This window comes from Schistocerca gregaria, chromosome 5, assembly GCF_023897955.1.
Source record: "Schistocerca gregaria isolate iqSchGreg1 chromosome 5, iqSchGreg1.2, whole genome shotgun sequence".
Taxonomy (NCBI): domain Eukaryota; kingdom Metazoa; phylum Arthropoda; class Insecta; order Orthoptera; family Acrididae; genus Schistocerca; species Schistocerca gregaria.
The window spans coordinates 372,466,888-372,490,412 of NC_064924.1; the positions used below are offsets into that span (position 1 = coordinate 372,466,888).

Consider the following 23,525-nt stretch of genomic DNA (forward strand, 5'->3'; position numbering starts at 1 on the left):
CATGAATTCTGTCTGCCCATATGAATTATGACCAAGTAGTTTTAAAATAGTGAGAGCTCTTAAGGGCCGTCTTTTCATATACCTAAGGTGTGGCAACCGTGGGAGGTTAGAGTCAGACGTAAGGCACAGAAAACTCACCATTTGTTTAAAGTTAAGGATAGTGTCCCTAATCCGCATATTCGTAAAGTTTAAAACAGATTATTAACGGTCGAAAAGAACACACAGTCTTGCCGGTTGAGAACCTCTCTTCTCTGCCATTCATCTGACTGCTGAATAGTCAGTTCCAACTGACGAGTTGTTGTTGCAAGGCTCGAGGAAGAATAAAGGGCAAAGAAATTCGTCTATAAACCAAGTACACTGGAGAGCTCGTTCACCTACTAACGTCATACTATGACAAAGGAAGTTACAAGTGAAAGGCTACCTTAAGAGATACTATTATCTTGCTCAAAGCGACCAGAGATCACCGAAGTTAAGCGCTGTCTGGCTGGGCTAGCACTTGGATGGGTGACGAACTGGTCTGCCGAGCGCTGTTGGCAAGGGAGGTGCTTCCAGCCCTTGTGAACCAAACTGAGGAGCTACTTGATTGAGAAGTAGCGGCTCCGGTCTCAGAAACTGACAGACGGCCGGAAGAGTGGTGTGCTCACCATATGTCCCTCCACATCCACATCCAGTGACGCCTGTGAGCTGAGGATGACACGGCGGCCGGTCAGTACCTTTGGGCCTTCATGGCCTCTTCGGGAGGAGTAAACCGCAGCGTGATCATCAATGTGCAGGGCCATATATTTCTAATTTTTGGGTACCTTATTTGCGAGATTGGAGTATGAGCAATTCGATGCCATTTCCTGAAGAAAGTTAACCGCTTTGTTGCATCTGATACTTACTGTTCATATGTAAGGGATGCTCAATGAATGCGAAATGAGGAGGTCGATCACGCAAGTGAATGGCAATATATACCCACCATTGTACTGATGGCGGAGACGAGACGATGATGAGGTCTCATCACGGCCAAATCCACGCACATCCTCGTGAAACAATAGGATGGCTAACGAACAGATCGGGGACGGTTTATTCGCACTCTTAAGGGTAATGGAAGCAAGGGCAGTAGAGAGGGAACAAGTGTTCTAGAAAATATTAAGGAATGATGTAAAAGACGCAGACGAAAGGGCCAAAGAGAGAGAAAAAGAGGCAGAATAAAGGGTAGTGAAGAAAGAACAACAGCGGGCACATCTAGTGATCGAGAAAATCAGATCGGAAGTGAAAGGGGAAGGCGAAATGACTCAAACACTAGCTGTGCGTGACTTGAAAGAAGCGCAAAAAGCCAAACAGTTAGCAACAACAGCGATTAGAGAGGCGAAGAAGGCTCACACTGTGATCAAGAACTAAAGAGAGGAAAGTCGCGAGATAAAGCAAGAAATAGATAAGGCGAACATGAAATGGATCGTCCATTGTGACGGAACTGCGAGTGATTTTATGAAATTATGAGAACGCATGGAAGAAATATTACGAGACGATAGAACGACATGTGGCGTAAACAACTGCATACCACTACGCAAGACTGACGATCACATCACCGATGTGGGGAGTCCTGTAGTATGCGACGCAGGCATTAATTTGAGTTAGGAGTCAGTGCCAAACTGTATATCAGGAATATCATCACGCAGATGTACAGACGACACATTCAATTTCAAACACTTTGTGTTCATTAGGAAATTCCAGAACGACAGAGACAACGGCAATATCCTTCAACCGAAGACTCTGCAGTAGCCACTGGAGTGCAAATGAAATTTGCACCTCTAGGGCAGGGTGGCAGAAACGACGCGTGCAATAATTGCAAAGTGCACGTCGTTCACAGCGTTCAGGGTAGCGTTCTTGGCGAACTACTGATCGACCAACACGCACAAACGAATCAAATACCTAATCACATTTTGTAAGGCTCTGGTGGCCTCAGGATTTAACAGTCCTGTCGAATTCTTCGAGGCTCTTGTCAAAAAGAGCCAGTTCCAAGATGATCCGTCTAGTGAAGGTGAAATAATTTGCTTCTGCCATATGAAGCTGCCATCACACCACCAACCAATATTGATTCGCAAATGTGGTAACGATATTGAATCCCTTAAAAATACCCTACGAGAATTAGAATTCACCCTGGACGAAGAGAGGATGACTGAAAGAAGACATGGGCGTTATGACCTATGCAACACCTGGCAGAAGAGAAACAATTCCAAAAAGGGCATGCAAACAGAGATTTAGCCTCAGGTATCAACAGAGGCAACAGCAACTACTCACGTCGAACAAGTGGCTGGAACAACCAGCACTACCACCAAAATGATAGTAGGAGACAGTTCAGACATCATGAGTTTGCCCGTGAACAATACAGAGTAAAAGGGCAGGTCGCTGAACATAGCCATCCAACCACAATAGCATCATCAACAGGGAAATCCGTGAGCATCCACGACTTCTCTTAATTGATTGGCACATTATTAGGTCGTAGGGATCAAGAGTATAGAGTTAAGCAGGTAATTTGGGTTATTTTTCCTGCCAACATTTTTTATAAATCTTGTGTTTGTTGAGTATTGAAATACGTTTACAACCCGTATACATAGAGTTGTGTGGCAACGGAAAAACAGTTGGTGCTCAATTCATCTCTCTAGTGTGAGAGCACGACAGAAGGTCATGGGAATTTTGACGACTGAGTACGAAGAGGAGTACACATTTCTCTGTCGTCCGTTACGTGTACCGTGGCAGTTTTGCAGTTGTAAAACATGTAACATTAAGTTTGTTGTGACGGAGGGGGGATCCGTCTGATTCCGGTAGAATACTGAAGAAGCGTTTTTGTCTGTCGTGGACAACAGGTTTCACTTTCGGAAGTCTGTGCCAGTTGATCGTTCTCAGGATGCTACTTTGATCTGGGACAAATCCACGTCACCGTTGCATTGACCCATATCTAGGTTTTGTGCTGTAGTGTAATGACACGGAGCAACTACACTTGTTATTCATAAATAATGGAGTTTGTCTCTCATGTAGGCGAACAGAGTCTTCAGCATTGTATGTAAGAAGCTGTGACCTTCGACAAGAAACAAGACTCTAACTTTTCTACCTGATTTCATTTCAAGAACAGGCCACCCTTGAGCACAACGGCTTAGGTTAAGAATTTTCTGATATCATTTCCAAAGTATGTTCGAAATATGTTTCTGCTCAGTAACGTCGTAACTGAAGATAAGGCACCAACGAAGCAGAAGAAGAAGTCGTGCATTTTACTACCTTTAACCGCATAACTTCAATTTACAGGAATTTCACTAGTAAACAGGTAGTCGCATAGTTTTCTTGAGTATCCTAATGACATGGATGTGGTTAGTGTGCGGACAAGGACGTGAATTTGATTAGTGTATGGACACGTGTATGTCTTTGGTAGCCACGGATAAGTTAAATACTTAGCTGTAGAATTTGAAATAGCTATTTTGGTAATGTTAGTTCTTGTATCTCGTGTCATGCTGTTGCCCAGCCATACAGAATCGGAACGCATAGCTGTGGTGTTGTGCAGGTTCGGCCAGACAGCATCGGGACCAGACAGCAGTCTGAAAGGCGCGCTAATCCGGATTTCACACGGTGGTGGCAACCAGACAATGGCCGGAAGCCCCGATGTACGCTGACGCCGCCCCGGCGTAAACATAAATGGCGGAAGGGACAACGGCTTCGGCAGCCGACTAATCCAGGCTACCCGACGTGGTGCTGGCTGACAGGGGCAGTGCGCCTCAGTTGCGGCCGTTGAGGTACGATGCTGGGATTGCACCGTTGTCTTTCTCCCTTTGGAGAGCATCACAATAGCCAGATTACGGCTCTGTTGCGGGGAACTCAAATAATTGTATGTACGAGATCCCTCTGCAATGGTTCCTTCTAATGACATTTCATTAGTGGTGGATGCTACTCTACTTCATCACATAAGCCATTTGCTCATGAGTTCTCAACAATTCTCTGTCTCAGTACAGACGAGTTAACCCCATAGATGTTACTGGCCTGGGTGAGACTCGACGCACCAAAGGGACAGTAATCAGAGGATAATCCTGAGGTCCATGCCGGCTGCTACGAGCGATGGATGCAGTGGCGCAGTTGCTACTGCTGCATGTGACAGCGCTGGCCTGGGACGTTCCCACTGCTGTCCAGCCCTCTACATCTAATGCAACTGCAATGTGGAGGCAGACTATGGGCCTCACTCCAACACCACATACAGCAGTGCGTAGCCTTCTGATTCACCATTCACAGTGTAATTACACACCGAGCTAAGTGTGGTGAACAACGCCCTTTTGTGTGATCGTCTTACAATGAAACACACCTCTTACCTCCTTGATATACTCGACATAAGTCTTAGTGTGCATTAGTACTTTCGCTGTTTTCTTGACAGTATACTCTGCATAACTGTACAGTGTCCACTTTGTCAAGAGTACTAAAATCGTTTTTGGTATATTGTTCACAAATGTAGCACATTAGGACACGAAAATGATCATGTCTGTTAGAAGAATCTTGCTAAAATCAACTCTTGCCAACGGCCACGAGCGATACAATGTGACCATTTCATAACTATATTGTTAACCAACAATATGCTTTACTATTGTTTTTTTCTCTGTATGTTTTGATGTAACCTGGGACGTCTTTACAGTATTAGTTTAATAATATCTTAATTACCTAAATCATATCGCGTGCACGCGATATTTTATTGTTACATGCTAGATAATTTGTATAACGTCATTTTTATTCACAACCTGTATCAAATATCATGGAAGCTATATCACATATTTCTCAGTAATTCACTTAACATCCGGCCGGGGTGACTGAGCGGTTCTAGGTGCTACAGCCTGGAACGGTGCGACCACAAAGGTCGCAGGTTCGAATCCTGCCTCGGGCAGGGTTAGTTAGGTTTAAGTAGTTCTATGTTCTAGGGGACTGATGACCTCAGAAGTTAAGTCCCATTGTTCTCCGGGCCATTTGAACCATTTCACACAAACCCATTTTGTTCACTGCTAACTTTAATTCCCAAGTCATATTGTTCATCTAGATTGTGTAACCAATTTAACGGCTAAATTATTCTTTATGCCTACCATTGCAGTGATATGAGATTATTTATATGACGTCTTTCCATAAGCAATAGACCATATAGCTTAACAGAAAATTTTTCGGTCGCTCTTCTGCTCGAAAGAGGCAGAAATTGTAACTTATGAAACAAGAATAGCTTCGATCGTGAAGTCGTATGAATAGATCTTCTGCTATCTTTGTATAGTAAACACATATTTGCAAAACGGTAAACATAAATGAACATGGTCCTCCGACTTGCTGCCACTGCACACTGATGACAGTATACAGCAGCATGGCTCAGTAGATGGGGGCTAATGTTTATATAGGAAGCGTACCAGTGGTACAGCCCCGCTAAATCCGACTCGTCCTACAGTATCTTTTGATGTGGTATTCAATCGAACACTGGAGTTTCTCGATTAATCGTTGGTTTGTACTGGATTAATGATTTAATGTGCAGCTAGAATGTGGTAGCCATCCCTCGCTTGCCTATCTTATAACGTGTTTCTACATCTACATCTACATCTACATGACTACTCTGCAATTCACATTTAAGTGCTTGGCAGAGGGTTCATCGAACCACAATCATACTATCTCTCTACTATTCCACTCCCGAACAGCGAGCGGGAAAACGAACACCTAAACCTTTCTGTTCGAGCTCTGATTTCTCTTATTTTATTTTGATGATCATTCCTACCTATGTAGGTTGGGCTCAACAAAATATTTTCGCAGTTAATAGTGCTTCTTTGTGGAACTTTCATGCAAATACTTTTTAATTGGTTAATATAATAAAAAATCAATTTATGTTTCATTTGCATTTTTGTTTGAAGGAACATGGAGCTCCCTTCAGTTCACTGATTCATTCTATTTAGTGAATGGATACGTATGTAGTAGAACTAGCTTAGCGCCCACTGCTTTGCTCGCCTGAGCTGTAAGTCCTGCACGGATTATTTAATTGAATTTTTATGTTGTTCACAAACTGCAACACCATATAAGCTTTTCACGCTAATTAAGGCCATATAAGCATGATCTTTTCCGAATGTACTTCTGACCAAAAAGCGATTCCGGTAGCTGGAGTCCAAACCTTTTGTTAATCATGCCTTTAGCGTTCCTGTGGAAATATTTCAATAGCAACTTCCACTCTCTAACAAATATTTCTTTGTATATAACCGAGAAGTAAGACACCAACTTTCATAAATTTAGCTTTACTTTTTTTTAATGCAACAAAATTTTTTTCTTACAAATTTACATGCTCTATTGCTGTCCCATATGGGTTGAATTTCTAGAAACAATGGAACACGTGTGTTTTTGTTTCTAACAGAGAAGACAAACACAGATTTTCGAACATTTAGTTTTAATAAATGCTTTCACAATGAAATTTCTTCATAAAACATTTCACCCCTTTGGGGTTGAATTTCCAAAATCGTTGACGTGCGTATGTTTTATTTCTAACAGAGAATCCAAATACAGATATTCACAGATTTAGTTTCATAAATGCTTACACACTGAAATATTTCCATAATAATTTTGATCCCCATTTCACTCCCATGGGAGTTGAATTTCCAAAAACAGTGAAGAACGTTTTCTTATTTTTAACTGAGAAGCCTGTTTTAAATTGTCGTATAATTAGCTTTAAAATTGCTTTCACAATAAAATATTTTTGTAAAAAAGTCTCACCCCATATTTCACCCCCTTAGGGGTTCAGCTTCCAAAAACATTGAAACATGTAATTTTCTATTTGCAACCGAGAAGTCAAATACCAATGTTGACAGATGTAGCTTTAAAAATATTTTAGTAGATCCTTAATGATGATATATTTTCAAAGAAAACATTCACCCACTACTTCACCCCCATAGCGTTAAATTCCCAAAACTGCTGAAACACGTATTTATTTATTTCTGACCGAGAAACCAAATACTAATTTTCATAGGTCTAGCTTAAAAACTGTCTTAATGTTTCAAAAAAACCATTCTGCCCACACTTCACTCCCTTAGGGTTGGAACATCGAAAAATCCCTTCTTAAATGACGCCTACTTTGTAAGATCCACACTTTCTCCAAATTTCGTGTTTCTATCCTTAGAGGTTTGGGCTAGGCCACTGTGAGCCCGACAGTCAGTCAGGACACTGTCTTTTATATATACAGACTATTTCATCCCTGCAGGGCTAAATTTCAGAAAATGCTCAAACATGTATTTCTGACCGGAAAACCAAATACTAATTTCCGTAGATCTAGTTTCAAAATTTGCTTTAATAGTGAATTTATTCCAAAAAACTCTTCATTTCCTTTGGGTTGAAATTTCAAAAAATCCCTCCTTAAACGACGTCTACAGTATTAGATCCCCACACCTACTCCATATTTCACGTTCTTATCCTTAGCGGTTTGGCCTGGGCGATGTTGAGTTAGTCAGTCAGTCAGTCGGTCAGGACATTTGTTTTTATATAAGGAGATTATTGCAGAGCGATTCCGTTGCTTAATTTACAGTTAAGATGGAGTCTTAAGGGTAGTATGACCGAGTCTGGCTGGATACATTACTCTGATAGGTTTCAGTCTTACACACCGCGGGATGTTGCAAATTCCTACTCTCAGCAGCCAGTCTGTAGCTTCGGAACGCTGAATCCTCACTGGATGCAGCATTAACTGTGGCAAAATAGCACGCAATAATCTGGAAAATGTCTCGTCTCATGGGTTGGTCTGGAGATTTGCACTCCGCGTTACAGCAGCTACTGAAACCTCTCTCCTCTCTCAGAAATCTTCCTGATGGTCTCCCATACTATTGTTCATTTAGCGCCGGCCGGGGTGGCCGAGCGGCTCTAGGCGCTACATTCTGGAACTGCGTGACCGCAACGGTCGCAGGTTCGAATCCTGTCTCGGGCATGGATGTTTGTGATGTCCCTAGGTTAGTTAGGTTTAAGTAGTTCTAAGTTTTAGGGGACTGATGACCTGAGAAGTTAAGTCCCATAGTGCTCAGAGCCATTTGAACCATTTGTTCATTTAACGGAAAGGTTTGTGATGATGCCATAATCTGTTTCTACTGTCTAATAATTCGCCGAAATTTCGCGCTCGCTATCTAAAACGCTGCCAAGTTCTCTGCATTTGCCTGACACTTGGATCTATGCAGAGGTTGCCCATTTGGTTCTGATTGCAGAGCGACATTCGTCGCTCCATGAAGCGACAACGTATGTTTTCAGCTGACCTGAGTAGATGCTTCAGCAGCATGGTGGCATGAAACCTCAGTGCCATGAAAACATGTATTATGTCTCGGAATTAACTGTGAGAAGGATCCAATCTAAAGAATCAATGCTGCATTAAATTTACACGACGGATTAAACTAACGCTTAGAAGACTGTGGCCCTGGCAGTGAAATATAAGCTAGGATGTTCACAATTAATCATTCAAAAACACTTATTATGATAAAGGATTTGCAAACTACGTTAATAAAGGTCACTATTTGTCTGAAGTCTGAAGTTATTACAAAAGCAAAAGCATCACATAAACATGCTTGATGCGTAGTAAAATGTTTTATTGTGACGAAACAGAAATAAGTGCAATAACTGTTGGTATAGTTGTTTGGTGGAGAATTGGAATTTGCGAACCATCATCTTCCTTTTCTAATGAATTTACTCCAACCTGTCTACGCATCAATAACAGTGATCCTGTGCGTTGAAAGGGAAATTAAAATTTCGATGGAAGTGTGACTGTACCGTCAAACATAGGTTAAACCGGAAATGATTAATTTGTATGTTCCATTCGTCCTAAGGTGCCAGTGGTTCAAGTTACTCTCACCATGTTGATTTAAAGTGAGTTGACCGCTGACTATGTGGCTGGCTCCTATCAGGTGGCCACCTAGAAGATCTCTCCTGTGAACTCGAACACTGGCCTCCATCAGTATCTGTCACAAAGGAGAGCTGTTCTCAAAGTCCTCTGTCTCGGCCGAGAGCAAAACCAGTGGCACAATAGTTTTGATGTTAAATACCTCCCATCAGAAGCCGGCAAAAATGTCAAATCCAAGAAGCTGTCTTTCCGCCCCTCTATTCTATAAAAAAGATCAGCTCAAACGCTACATCATACACATGCCATCAGTTAGTGGTCTTTATAACCGCTAGGAATGGGTTCCTCTAGCAGCTGAAGAAGAGAAAAAGTAACTTAATTCCGTGGCGACAGCCATCTGCAAAGAAACAGTTTTTTAAGGGTCATTGTCCATGCATTTTAGGATGGCTGAGAGATGAATATCTTGCTGAAAGTTTCCCTGATATGGGCCCGATTGCCGCCACCGTGCTTCCACAAAATCCTTGCTGCAGATCTAATTCTTTTAGGACATCTCTCTCTAACAGGGTTCAGGCGATAAGAACACTATCCCCAAGCTGGACCTTGTCTTTTTAACGTGTCTGTCGGCTTGACTCATATTCTTCCAGAGTCACGGACACTGCCATGCTGGTGCCACTGATCCACCGTCCGGTCCTGTATTTCATACAGTTAACGTGTACTATCCCCGTCGCCTCCACCTGTGACGGCTACCTGCCAATTCTTAGAACACCTCTTCATCTAATCTACAGGGAAACGAAATGAAATCGCCCCTTAAAACGGCTTCAGTATATATTGCATCAGTATACTCTGAAAGGAACCTAACTGGTACACAATCTGGGCGGGATGATTTGCCTTTATTAATTGACATATGCCCCTTCGCTACATCGATTGTCTCTCCTTCCAAGTTACTCATATTGCCAGTTGTTCTTGATTAGAATTCTGGAACATTTACTTCGTCTTCCTTGGTGAAGAAATTTCGGAAAACAGTGTTTAGTACCTTCGCTTTATGGGCACGGTCATTGGTGACATTAATACTGTTATCGCGCAGTGAAGGTATTGATTGAAATTTAAATACGACTAGAATCTCTTTGCATTTTTTTTTCAGACTTCGAGACAGAGTTTTGTTGTGGTAATTATTAAAAGCATCTCGCATTGAATTCCGCGCAAAGTTTCGAGCTTCAGAAAAACATCGCTATTCTTGGAGATTTTCTTTTCTTTTAAATTTTACACGCTTTTGCGTTGCTTTCGCATCAGTGTTTTGACCTGCACTGTAAACCATTTCCCATTAATTTACTTATTTTGAATATATTTCTCAATTGCCGTGAATACAATTGCTTTGTAACTGTAGACCAGCTGTGGCTTAAATTCAGTGTTAGACTGGAAAAAGTGGACTGTCTCTTAGAAATGCGTCAAGCGAATTTTGTATCTGTTTTTCTTAAATAGATATATTCTTCGTTTATTTTTGGTGGTTTTGGATATTACCGTGTTCAGTTTTGCTATAACGACCTGGGGAGCACTAACTCCAGTATTCGTTATGATGCGCCATATTTGCCCATGATTATTTCTTGCTGAGAGGTTTAGTATGTTTTCATTACCGTTTACACTTTGACTGGGCTCCTAAACTAACTGTTCAAAATAATTTTCGAATAAAGAATTTAGTACTATTTCGGGCGATGCTTTACGCCTATCACACACTTTAAACATGTATTTTCGCCAATCGATGTTAGATTGAAGTCACCAGCTGCTACAAATGTATGACTGGGATGCTGAACTGTTCAACAACTGTATCATTTGAATCGGAGGGTCGATAAAAGGAACAAATTCTGATTGTCAAGTATAATCTCTACCCATTCAACCCACAGTCACTATCTATTTCAGTTTAACTGTATGGTGTTTTCTGACAGCAATAAACGCCCCACCACCATTTTTATTTAATCTATCCCTGTCTGGCGTTAACCAACTTTCAGTGACTATAACGATTTGAGCTTCAGTTCCTTCTACTAGCGCGTGGAGCTCTGCTCCTTTCTCAACACAGCTACGACAGTTTATAAGCTATGACAATTTATATCTATAAACCCGACTGTTACTAGGTCTACACTCGTCCTGTGTTTAGCCAGCAGCCTTTCACGCTGACGTCCACCCTCTGTGACTGTCCGTACCTTGCAGACCGAGAGGTTTGCGCTGAAACAGGGAAATCAGTTGCATCTAGTGCTGAATCTTTATCAGAACACAGACAGCGCCTGAGACCTACTCATCAGACGAAAGGCGGAGGCCCTTAGAGCGTCTGCACCCCACTCCCCCCACATTGGAAAGTCTTTCGCTACCTCCCATATGTTTGAAACGACCTTTACTCTACTACTGGGTAGTACCTGTAGCCGAAAAAGGTAGTAGACTAATCGAGAGACACGTGGAGCATGATGGATGTCCCTTGAATCCCCTCGTGCAGCCCACATAGTGATGCCGATTGGCAACAGCCTCAAGCTCTCTGACCAAAGCCAGCACCACCTGGAGCTGTCAGCACAGGGTCACCAACTCAGCTCCCATCTGAACCCAGCATTCACAGTCCCTAGCCTTACTAAGGACGATGGAGATATACACTAGACACAAAACGCTGAAATGTGTCTGATTAATACACAAAAGCGCAAGAAATCTAAGGACTTAAACTAAAGGTCACAAAGGAAATTCAAAATAGGTCGCTTCTTATTAGAAACTGTGTAAAATCACAAGCGTTGGTTACTCTACCCTCATTCAAAGAGCGGTCCCCTGATATATTTTAAATTAAAAAGCAAAAACTTTACTTAAGGTCCATTGACACCAATTACATTCATCGACGAAAGAAATAAAGAAACTTTCATAGATGAAAAATTGATAGAAAATACAATTTGTAAATCAAAATTAGACCAAATTTACCCCTAGTTTTGATGTATATGAAGAAAGTATTATGAGAAGTGGTAGTGAGTAATACTACATAAATAAAAGGAACATAACATGAACATATTTGTTACAAGAAACAGAAGAACATGTATGATCATGTGCAGAACGGTCTTATTTTGATCTTAAACTACGATGATAATCATCAATGTAGCAAGGAAAAATAACGTGCAGAATCAATCGTGTCACTTAAATATAAAAACAGATATTTTTATGATAATGATGTCGGCTAAAACAATGAATTAAAATTTACACAAGCACTGGGTATCGAACTCGGCTCGCCTACTTCCTTTATTATAGAAGAAGGTGAGATATGTCTCAGGAATTCCAACTTTATATGATTAAAGAAAAGTTTGTTTGTATTAAGAGTATAGTGGCCATCAGAAGATAACTGTAAACATTAAATTCATACACAAGCAAATACATGAAGTTTAATTGTGTTATATGGTCTACGAGTGAAGATTTTTAGGTGAGTTCTCCTAATTTACTGAAGTCTAACATTCGCTTTGCCTACTACTGAACTTGTTTACCCATTCTACACTCCTGGAACTGGAAAAAAGAACACATTGACACCGGTGTGTCAGACCCACCATACTTGCTCCGGACACTGTGAGAGGGCTGTACAAGCAATGATCACAAGCACGGCACAGCGGACACACCAGGAACCGCGGTGTTGGCCGTCGAATGGCGCTAGCTGCGCAGCATTTGTGCACCGCCGCCGTCAGTGTCAGCCAGTTTGCCGTGGCATACGGAGCTCCATCGCAGTCTTTAACACTGGTAGCATGCCGCGACAGCGTGGACGTGAACCGTATGTGCAGTTGACGGACTTTGAGCGAGGGCGTATAGTGGTCATGCGGGAGGCCGGGTGGACGTACCGCCGAATTGCTCAACACGTGGGGCGTGAAGACTCCACAGTACATCGATGTTGTCGCCAGTGGTCGGCGGAAGGTGCACGTGCCCGTCGACCTGGGACCGGACCGCAGCGACGCACGGATGCACGCCAAGACCGTAGGATCCTACGCCACTTACTAGCAAATTAGGGACACTGTTGCTCCTGGGGTATCGGCGAGGACCATTCGCAACCGTCTCCATGAAGCTGGGCTACGGTCCCGCACACCGTTAGGCCGTCTTCCGCTCACGACCCAACATCGTGCAGCCCGCCTCCAGTGGCGTCGCGACAGGCGTGAATGGAGGGACGAATGGAGACGTGTCGTCTTCAGCGATGAGAGTCGCTTCTGCCTTGGTGCCAATGATGGCCGTATGCGTGTTTTGCGCCGTGCAGGTGAGCGCCACAATCAGGACTGCATACGACCGAGGCACACACACAGGGCCAACACCCGGCATCATGGTGTGGGGAGCGATCTCCTACATTGACCGTACACCTCTGGTGATCGTCGAGGGGACACTGAATAGTGCACGGTACATCCAAACCGTCATAGTACCCATCGTTCTACCATTCCTAGACCGGCAAGGGAACTTGCTGTTCCAACAGGACAATGCACGTCCGCATGTATCCCGTGCCACCCAACGTGCTCTAGAAGGTGTAAGTCAACTACCCTGGCCAGCAAGATCTCCGGATCTGTCCCCCATTGAGAATGTTGGGAACTGGATGAAGCGTCGTCTCACGCGATCTGCACGTCCAGCACGAACGCTGGTCCAACTGAGGCGCCAGGTGGAAATGGCATGGCAAGCCGTTCCACAGGACTACATCCAGCATCTCTACGATCGTCTCCATGGGAGAATAGCAGCCTGCATTGCTGCGAAAGGTGGATATACACTGTACTAGTGCCGACATTGTGCATGCTCTGTTGCCGGTGTCTATGTGCCTGTGGTTCTGTCAGTGTGATATGTGATGTATCTGACCCCAGGAATGTGTCAATAAAGTTTCCCCTTCCTGGGACAATGAATTCACGGTGTTCTTATTTCAATTTCCAGGAGTGTATTTCATAACGCTTTGCAACATTACTTCTTGATATTTAATCGACATTACTGTGTTAAGTAGCACATCCCTTATACTGCTTCCAGACATTACAAAATTGATTTCTCTAATCATATACACATCAAGCTGGAATGCTGATTTATTGCAAGATTTCCAAGGATTTTAGGTGTTCAATTTTATTCCGAGACGTAGGCTTTCTTCTCTTTCTGTCAAGACTTAAGCCTTCTGTTCATACAGCTAGATTGGTTTAACTACATTCGGGATCATTTGAGACGGGGAACAAGCAGGAACTGGACAAGGTACTGACGGAAAATTAGCCGTGTTCATTTCAAGTGGACCATGCAAGAATTCATTTTTTTGATGATTCAGGGAGATCACAGAAAACTTAAATTTGGATCACCTGCAAAGGATGATACTCCCACTCCGCCCTGAGCCCAACTGAATGTCTCCTTCACGTCCGCAACCACAACATGGATCTGAGACCATAAACATTGTGCAATATCAATACCACACAATTTAACAATACCATTGATTATGGAGTGTTCTTTTCACCAGGCGTAAGGCATCCCTTACGTGTCAGGAATTGAAAATGGACTGGTCACCTCGTATGCTAAGCAAGAAAAAGTCGAGCTGTCCACTGAAAACAGCTACGTACGGGGTTCTTCCTACCTCATGGTGATGGTTTAACAGCCGAAGCGTGTAGTAAGCTGAAGTAATGTAACTTAAATCTAAATGGCCGAACTGGAATCTAAACACCACTCCTCCTGAATGACAAACAAGTGTCTTAAAATCTACGGTAACTCTTTCGTTAGTGCGGCTAAGCAGTGACTTAACGTTTATAAATGGAGTGATTCAGCTTTATCGTGCACATCACATATTTCCGGAACTATCTAAGATGTCCTAATTCTGTTTTCACCCAAATGAATTATGAGAAAGTCCTAACCAAATTAAATGCAGAGGTATACGTATCAGCTTTGTTTTTCCAGCTGGAAATAAGTCCTATTTGCTACTAATGTTGCAGTTATAAAAGTGACGAATTCAACGGCGTTCCACTCTTCAGAAGTCCTGTTACTACATGGGATTGCTGAAATAAGATGCCTCCGAAGCCTTTGCTCTGTTCTCAGTATGGGGTAAGGTATTATATTAATGTAGGTAAATTCCTACATGATTGCTGTTCTCTTCTTTGTAAGAACTAACCTACATTAATAGTACATAGCCACGGTCTCACAACGTCAGTTTTAGACAAAATAGCATGAGGTATTATATGTCATGCATATTACTCTGTAGACTTTCACGCTTCGGTGAGGCAAAATGCAGCCTTATGCTACTAGAGGGATCCGAATTGGGGTGTGTAACATGGCGATGTGTACTGTTGTGTCAGTGTGTAAGGAACAGCGTGCTGTAATCGAGTTTTAAGAATTCGAAGAGTTCGTCCACACCTGGAGCCATCATCCTCTCCTTAAGCATGGCAATGGCATCGATCATCACCCATAAATTGCGACTTGACCTCATCCGCTTTTCATCTGTTTCCGAAAGTTGAAGAACACCTTTGAGGGCTTCACTTCGGTAGTGATGAAGCGGTACAAGCAGAAGCGAGGTTGTGGTTCCATGAACACTCATATATTCTCCAACGATGGTATCAACAAACTGATGCCTCATTGGGTGAAATGTGTCAGTCGCCGGAGTGGACATGAAGAAATCTAAAATATTAATCACTTTTTTTTATTTAAAAAACCTTCAGGGGTTTTCAAGTAAAAATTCGGAGGCATCATTTTTCAGCGCCCCCTATTACTTTCCGAATAACTACAATATTTAAAACTTAGATTTATCTTTTTAAACAGAAAAGCGAATGTTTTCTTGATATGCAAATGAGGAAATACCTCTCTTCGGATAAGGAGGAAACAGAGTTCCGCACTTCCGGATGACGGTACCAAAGAGGCACGGAGGATTTAGCTTGTAACCTCCCCCTCCCTAATCGGCCTACTTGGTTGTGAAATGCCTAATGAAATGTTACAGTGAGTAAGGCTATCGTTACAGAAGGAAACTAATGCCGGTAAGTAGGACGAAAGTGTACAACAGACCGTTCTGAAGGAAGAATCTATTATAAACCTAATCTAAATAGCGAGAATAATATTTAACACATAAGAAATAATTATTAGCAAAAAAAGGATAATGAAACGGTCGCCAGGCCTCTAGGCAATAAATATCCAAAATCCTAAGAAAGTTAATGGGGCAGAGAAAATCAAACAAATAATCAAATGGCTCTGAGCACTATGGGACTCAACTGTTGTGGTCATCAGTCCCCTAGAACTTAGAACTACTTAAACCTAACTAACCTAAGGACATCACACACATCCATGCCCGAGACAGGATTCGAACCTGTGACCGTAGCAGTCACGCGGTTCCGGACTGAGCGCCTTAACCGCGAGACTACCGCGGCCGGCAAACAAATAATCATTGGTGTGGGAATAGAAGGCTATCACGCTGTTTTTGACGACACAAGGGTTGACGAGAGAATAAATGAATCGAAAGCACTGTAGTTATTAATTTTGAAAGAAAAGTTAAATGTAGTTGCTGGTTAAATAAATGACTGATGGTAATTGCAGCTTTGTTATGTAAAAAAAAAAATATTTTTAGTAACCTCAGCGTAGCTTAATGCAAAATTTGAAAAATGAAAGCTATTTACTTTTAATTATTGAAAGATTGAACTGAATCTACTTTAAGTAAATGAGCAATTAATTTACCTTTAACTTAAAAACAATAAAACACACAACTAGCCTGCAGAAGTCTTTCGCTAAGCTAAATACAGAGTAAATGAAATCACGCACTCTTAATTTGTGCTGCAACTTCAGTTATTAGTTTTGCCAGTGGCATTTTGCGTTACTTTAAGTGAGAGAAGTTAATACTCAAAACTGCAATTCCGTTAAGCCGCAGATACGCAATACAAGATGATCAGTTACTGAGGCAGCAAAGCGTAGGCTGGAACTAGTCATTAGCAAACAAATAAAATGAAAAGTAAATACTTAATCAATTTCCACAGTCTTAAGACACTCAGTGATTGCATGGAAAGGAAAGGGACACTGCTTGGTAATGATGTTTGGGTATAATGGCAACATAGGTGCTCTACAAGGTTTTAACTATTGCAGGTTATTATTCAAGAAATTTCTTCATTTAAGTTTGTTAAAGAAAAGCCACTGGGTAATGTCTGTACAATATTATTTATACTTGGATGTTATAGCTGTGCAGACGACGAAGAATGTAGCCGATGACGACGCTCAGCTGCTGTTGCTGCTGGTGGTTGCGAACCGCGAATCGTTTCCAGAGCCACGGAGAGTTATGGGACAGGCAGCAGTCAGAACTGCAGCTTCCTCCACCTGTCCACTCCGACCGTGCTCTCATTAGACGCGGGGTAAAAAGCAGGTGCGCCTACAGCGGCGCGATCATAACTGCACACCGCGTCTGCAGGAGCGCCCAACAAACACTTCCGCACTCTTTCAAGACTCAAGCTGCTGTGACTTCTCTCTGCTCGAGGCGCGACACAGACCCTTCATACACAAAGATAAACAACGGCACAGCTACTATCATTTCGTCGTTGCTGTTAATACATTTAAACAAAATTCCCTCGGCTATTACCGGCAATTTACAATATTTACATTACAATTACAATCAGTTATAGACATTCACAAATAAATACACTATTACTTCCATTACATATTGAAACTAATTTCTACGATAAAACTTCTAGGTTCAGAATTAGAAGTCCAGTACAAGTTATCAACGGATATTTTGGATAGTTCAGAAGGTGTTTTATCTGCATTTTCGGTGTTACAAGCCTTCGTTCGGCCTGTGTCGTTCATGTTCGCAGTGTGCTGGTTAATATGAAAAATTAAATCTCTCTCATAAACCATGAGAAACTAGACATGCATCTCCTTTATGGGGAACGCAAAAGAGGATTGTTGATCATGCTGCGCAAGTACAATATGTAGGTGAACGTTCGAGCGTATTATGAGCTTCCAGTCTATGACACTAGAAATCAGGTGTGGAATGTGGGTGTTCGAAGAAAAGGTATGCGATCGCCTGACTTCGGCCGGCCCAAGAGGATTTACGACATCACGTTATTGAGCGTGGACGAAGATACCGAAGGTAGGTTAGAATCCTGCCTCGGACATTGATGTGTGTGATGTCTTTAGGTTAGTTAGGTTTAAGTAGTTCTAAATTGTAGGGGACTGATGACCTCAGCAGTTAAGTCCAATAGCGCTCACAGCCATTTGAACCATTTCTAATCACTAAAATAAAGTCAGATACCTTCTCAACCCGTGACGTTTTATTTCATGTCTTTCTCCCTTTCTAAGTGCTTCAGTTTCTTCGCCCAGGAATTTAGTTATGAAAAGAGACGATACGTCATTTAGTGAGAATTTTTTAAATAATTAATTTGGGTGAAAACAGAATTTCGATAGCTTAGCCTGTTTAGGAAATATCTGAGGTGAGCAGCGTAACTGAATCATCCTGCATAAAGATCACCACGGTGATCGGTGTGCGTATCGGAAACAGCGATCATTACGAATCAGCTTCCCTTCTTTTAAAGTAATGACGCTCAAGATGACGTAGCGATCAGGGAAATCTTGTTACTCACGATTGTGAGAAATATTTTGATACTATTAAGATCAGTCGTTTACTAAATAAGGCAGCGCTTCAATCACATCGGGTCGAACATGGAACTTGGAAGTGACGTGTTCAGAGGAACAAGCTGTCTGGCTCTTCACATGGGATCAGTACAGTTCTGTGCGATTGTTGCTATGAACAGGAGATAAACTTGCAGCAGTGCTCCTGCCGACAGGAGGTTGGATACCCAGTGGTATATGGTATTAAAATATTTCTGTAATTTTGCATGGTGTAGACGTAGCATCTACAACAGACGCTTACTGAGGCAAGAATTAAAATATTTCTGTAATTTTGCATGGTGTAGACGTAGCATCTACAACAGACGCTTACTGAGGCAAGAATGCTAGTTTCTATGTGGTTCTTGAAATTCTCTCCATCCATTAAAGTGTAAAGCCTTTGCCTGCTTCTTAGAGAAGCACTCATAGCGTCATGCCGAAAAAATGATGCTGCGCTCTCATTCCTTTAATGTCTGCTCATCGATGGCAAACTATCCTACACTCCTTGTTTCTACAAGTACACTGGCCCTCCTATAAGCACTGCTCCCTGCTCTGCCCAAAGTCATTGGATGGCAGTATATGAGCAACGCTTGCTCAGCACAACATTTTTTTGTGTTAATGTCATCTACCAAAACCGAAACTGGTACTGCCTCATCCCGAAGCTTGATTTATTATTTTCCAGCCCCTTCGTCGTTTCAGAAAGACAACTACCTATTGTCGGATACATACTAGTCACTGACAACATTCGCATACTTCCAAGTGTATCCGTGAATACAGTTGCAAAGGATTCAAGTCTGGCGAAGGAATCGTTCTGGATACCAGACTTCTCGACTCATCCAGAGCTCCTCAACAACCCATGAATTGTCTCGAAAGCCTCTTTTTCCCAGCAGCTTATTTGGTACCTTTGGGGTGCACTCAGCCTCGTGATGCCAACTGAGGAGCTACTCGACCGAATAGTAGCGGCTTCGGTCAAGAATACCATCATAACGACCGGGAGAGTGGTGTGCTGACCCCACGCCCCTCCTATCCGCATCCTCCTCTGAGGATGACACGGCGGTCAGATGGTCTCGGTAGGCCACTCTGGTGGCCTGAAGACGGAGTGCTTGGTACCTTTGACTAAATCTCATGTGTAAGCAATGGGTGAATTTTAACGTTATTTATTTATTTATTTTCTTTTTTTTTTTTTTTTTTTTTTTGGCTCCTCAGAAGAAAGCGCTGATCCTGTAAGATATAGTCCACGACTTGTTGGGAATGCTTTAGGTAAAGGAATCACGTAAAACTGTTCAAAAGAGACTGTTATTAACGGTCTTGGCTGCTATTATTCGTCACAGACAAGTTACAGGATTGTAAGCAAGCGTTTTCAGAGAGGCCCTACTGTCTTTCGGGGACGAGACGAGGGCTGGTACCCTATTTAATAGACGTGTGTCAATGCGAAACACCAGTTTACAGGTCGTTACGTTTAATGTGCCACAAAAGAAAGACAATAGGGTGGGCCGCACACCGTACGGATTAAGACACGCCCCTCACAGTGTAGGCTGTTTCGTAAAAGAGATAGGACGTCATTTACGTAACTCTGCAAAACGAAAGAGGTGCGCACTTTCGACCGCTTGATAAGAAAGTATGCTATATGCCTCTGTCGAGCTGCTAAGACCAAATAGAGATACGCCTGGACGTGCAGTCGACACCAGTTAGTTAGCGTTCTGATCTGTAGATCGATCGACTCCTTATTGCAGGGGAACGATAGTAAGTTTCAGATAACTTTAATATTAAGAAATATTTTACTTTAGGTATTACGTTTTGTCCTCATTTCCTATCTGAGTCAAGGGTAGCACTAAGGCACCCACTTCTCTTTCCCACTGGTGCTGACAGCAGGCAGCACAGCCCTTCACTCTGAGTCGGTTATAGCCTCCTGTTACGCTGCCTTTCCTCGCTGCATGCACTGTAGGTGGGAAACAGAGCTCAGTTTTCATCGCTCGGTATTCAGTAAAACAGTAAACAGAGAATATTCCATGTCTACCATGGATACTTTTTCTATTTGTCATTCATTTTATAAAGTACTATTGTTACATTTACTGGTTAAAATTCTCAACATTGGAAACAAAAAAGTATAACTCTTATGTTCAATGGCATATTTTGCCCTCGGTTGGTATTATTTCTCACAAAAATTCTAATAGTATCTAATTTTCATTTGGCAACCGTGAATGTGAGTTTCATTCTGTATTGTTGAGACTCTAATTCTTGAATGTAATTTTTATTCTTGATTTATAGACTACCATTATTAGTAGAGTTTTCCAGCGTGGCGAAAACGTGTTTCTTGTAAGAAAGATTTTCTGTAATGAGTTGTATGGCCTCCAAATGAGGCAGAAATACTTGCTGGACGGCGAATCTTCAGGACTTCGAGTCAGATCACATAGAAGCTAAAGAGAATTCAAATGCAGAAGAAACGGAGGACAATGAAGAAACAAACTATACAGGCAGTGCTCCAAATAAATATATTCTGGAAAATAGAGGACAACTTAGATCTCTGCCTTAAAAGTTGCTCACATCTGCATCAGGAATCTTTTAATTCTGAATTCATTGCATCCAGACAATTGCACCATTGCCGTGTGAAGGCCACCGCCATACCATACCTCCACCTCCGTTGCACCCCACTCACTCACCCTATCTCCCTCCCCCCTCCCCCCAGTCACAACTCCCATGTCTGCTGCCCACGCATCTCACGGCCTGGTGTGCCGCAGTGGCACTCGTCGACGTCATGGTGCTACCTGCCTATCGCTATGGGGCCCCCAGGCACCAAGGGTGCGCAAGCTCAGTTCCCCCACCCACCCTACTTTGAGCAATTATAATTTTTACAGATGGTTGCACATGCGCCAGCATTTGCTGTTTGTACTTTGTCCAGTATGAAACACCACCACTAGCAGCCAGACAGAAGTGGTCTGACAGTAACTGCTGGTCCTTTTTGTTATTTACAAAGTCAAGTTGCATTAGGGCTTCAGCTAACATTATACTGCTTCCATGCAAGACTTAGAGTACTACTTCTCCTCTTGCAGTGCTTGCGTAATTTACAGGCACGCTGATTTGTTGTGGCAAATTAATAAAGTCATGGCATTCTTTGCACAATATATGTATACAGGGTGGTCCATTGATCGTGGCCAGGCCAAATATCTCACGAAATAAGCATCAAACGAAAAAACTACAAACTACAAAGAACGAAACTTGTCTAGCTTGAAGAGGGAAACCAGATGGCGCTATGGTTGGCCAGCTGCCATAGGTCAAACGGATATCAACTGCGTTTTTTTTCAATAGGAACCCCCATTTTTAATTACATATTCGTGTACTACGTAAAGAAATATGAATATAGTTGGACCACTTTTTTCGCTTTGTGATAGATGCCGCTGTAATAGTCACAAACATATGGCTCACAATTTTAGACGAACAGTTGGTAATAGGAAGGTTTTTTAAGTTAAAATACAGAACGTATGAACTGAACATTTTATTTCGGTTGTTCCAAAGTGATACATGTACCTGTGTGAACTTATCATTTCTGAGGATGCATGCTGTTACAACGTGATTACCTGTAAATGCCACATTAATACAATAAATGCTCAAAATTACGTACGTCAACCTCAATGCATTTGGCAATACGTGTAACGACATTCCTCTGAACAGCGAGTAGTTCGCCTTCCGTAATCTTCGCACATGCATTGACAATGCGCTGACGCATATTGTCAGGCTTTGTCGGTGGATCACAATAGCGAATATCCTTCAGCTTTCCCGACAGAAGGAAATTCGGGGACGTCAGATCCGGTGAACGTGCGGGCCATGGTATGGTCCTTCGACGACCAATCTACCTGTCATGAAATATGCTATTCAGTACCGCTTCAACCGCACGCTAGCTATGTGCCGGACATCCATCATTCTGTCATGCAGTGAAACGTTTGTAGTAACGTCGGTAGAACATTATGTAGGAAATCACAATACATTGCACCATTTATACTACCATCGATAAAATGGAGGCGAATTATCCTTCCTACCATAATGCTGCACCATAAATTAACCCGCTAAGGTCGCTGATGTTCCACTTGTCGCAGCCATCGTGGATTTTCCGTTGCCCAGCAGGGCATATTATGACGGTTTACGCTACCGATGTTGGTGAATGACGCTTCGTCGCTAAATAGAACGCGTGCAAAAAATCTGTCATCGTCCTGTAATTTCTCTTGTGCCCAGTGGCAGAACTGTCCACGACGTTCAAAGCCGTCGCCATGCAATTCCTGGTGCATAGAAATATGGTACTGGTGAAATAGATGTTGATGTAGCATCCTCAACACCGACGTTTTTGAGATTCCCGATTCTCGCGCAATTTGTCTGGTACTGATGTACGGATTAGCCGCGACAGCAGCTAAAACACCTAGTTGGGCATCATCATTTGTTGCAATTCGTGGTTGACGTTTCACATGTGGCTGAACACTTCCATCCGGAGAACGGTCCGGAGACTTGGATGATGTCGTCCAGGATACCGAGCAGCACACGCCTGTTGGGCATTTTGATCACAATAGCCATACATCAGCCTTTTCCGCGCCGGCCGCGTTGGTCTAGCGGTTCTAGGCGCTCAGTCCGGAACCGCGAGACTGCTACGGTCGCAGGTTCGAATCCTGCCTCGGGAATGAATGTGTGTGATGACTTTAATGTAGTTAGGTTTAAGTAGTTCTAAGTTCTAGGGGACTGATGACCACAGATTTTAAGTCCCATAGTGCTCAGAGCCATTTGAACCATTTGAACCTTTTCCGCAATTGGTAAACTGTCCATTTTAACACGGGTAATGTATCACGAAGCAAATACCGTCCGCACCGGCGGAATGTTACGTGATACCACATACTTATACGTTTGTGACTATTACAGCGGATATATTCCTACCCTGTGGAGAGTGACTGTTGCTGCTGAGTCACTAGTACATCGCTGACACAGAATATACCTAAAGCTTTGTTTATTCCTTTCCAATCCACTCATTACCGCAAAGTTCTGTTTCAGCGATGTACTAATGATTTAGCAGCAGCAACAGTCACTCTCCACAGGGTATGAACATGTTGCGCCTAATGTCATCCAACTATTCAGCGCCTTAACCATGTCAGCA

At 42.6% G+C, this 23,525-nt stretch overlaps 1 protein-coding gene across 1 annotated transcript in view; it reads right to left on the reverse strand.

The window, feature by feature from the left end:
- LOC126272457 (NADPH oxidase 5) overlaps positions 1–23,525 on the reverse strand; it is a 1,112,602-nt gene that overhangs the window by 1,065,161 nt on the left and 23,916 nt on the right. The gene's annotated exons all lie outside the window — the stretch shown is intronic.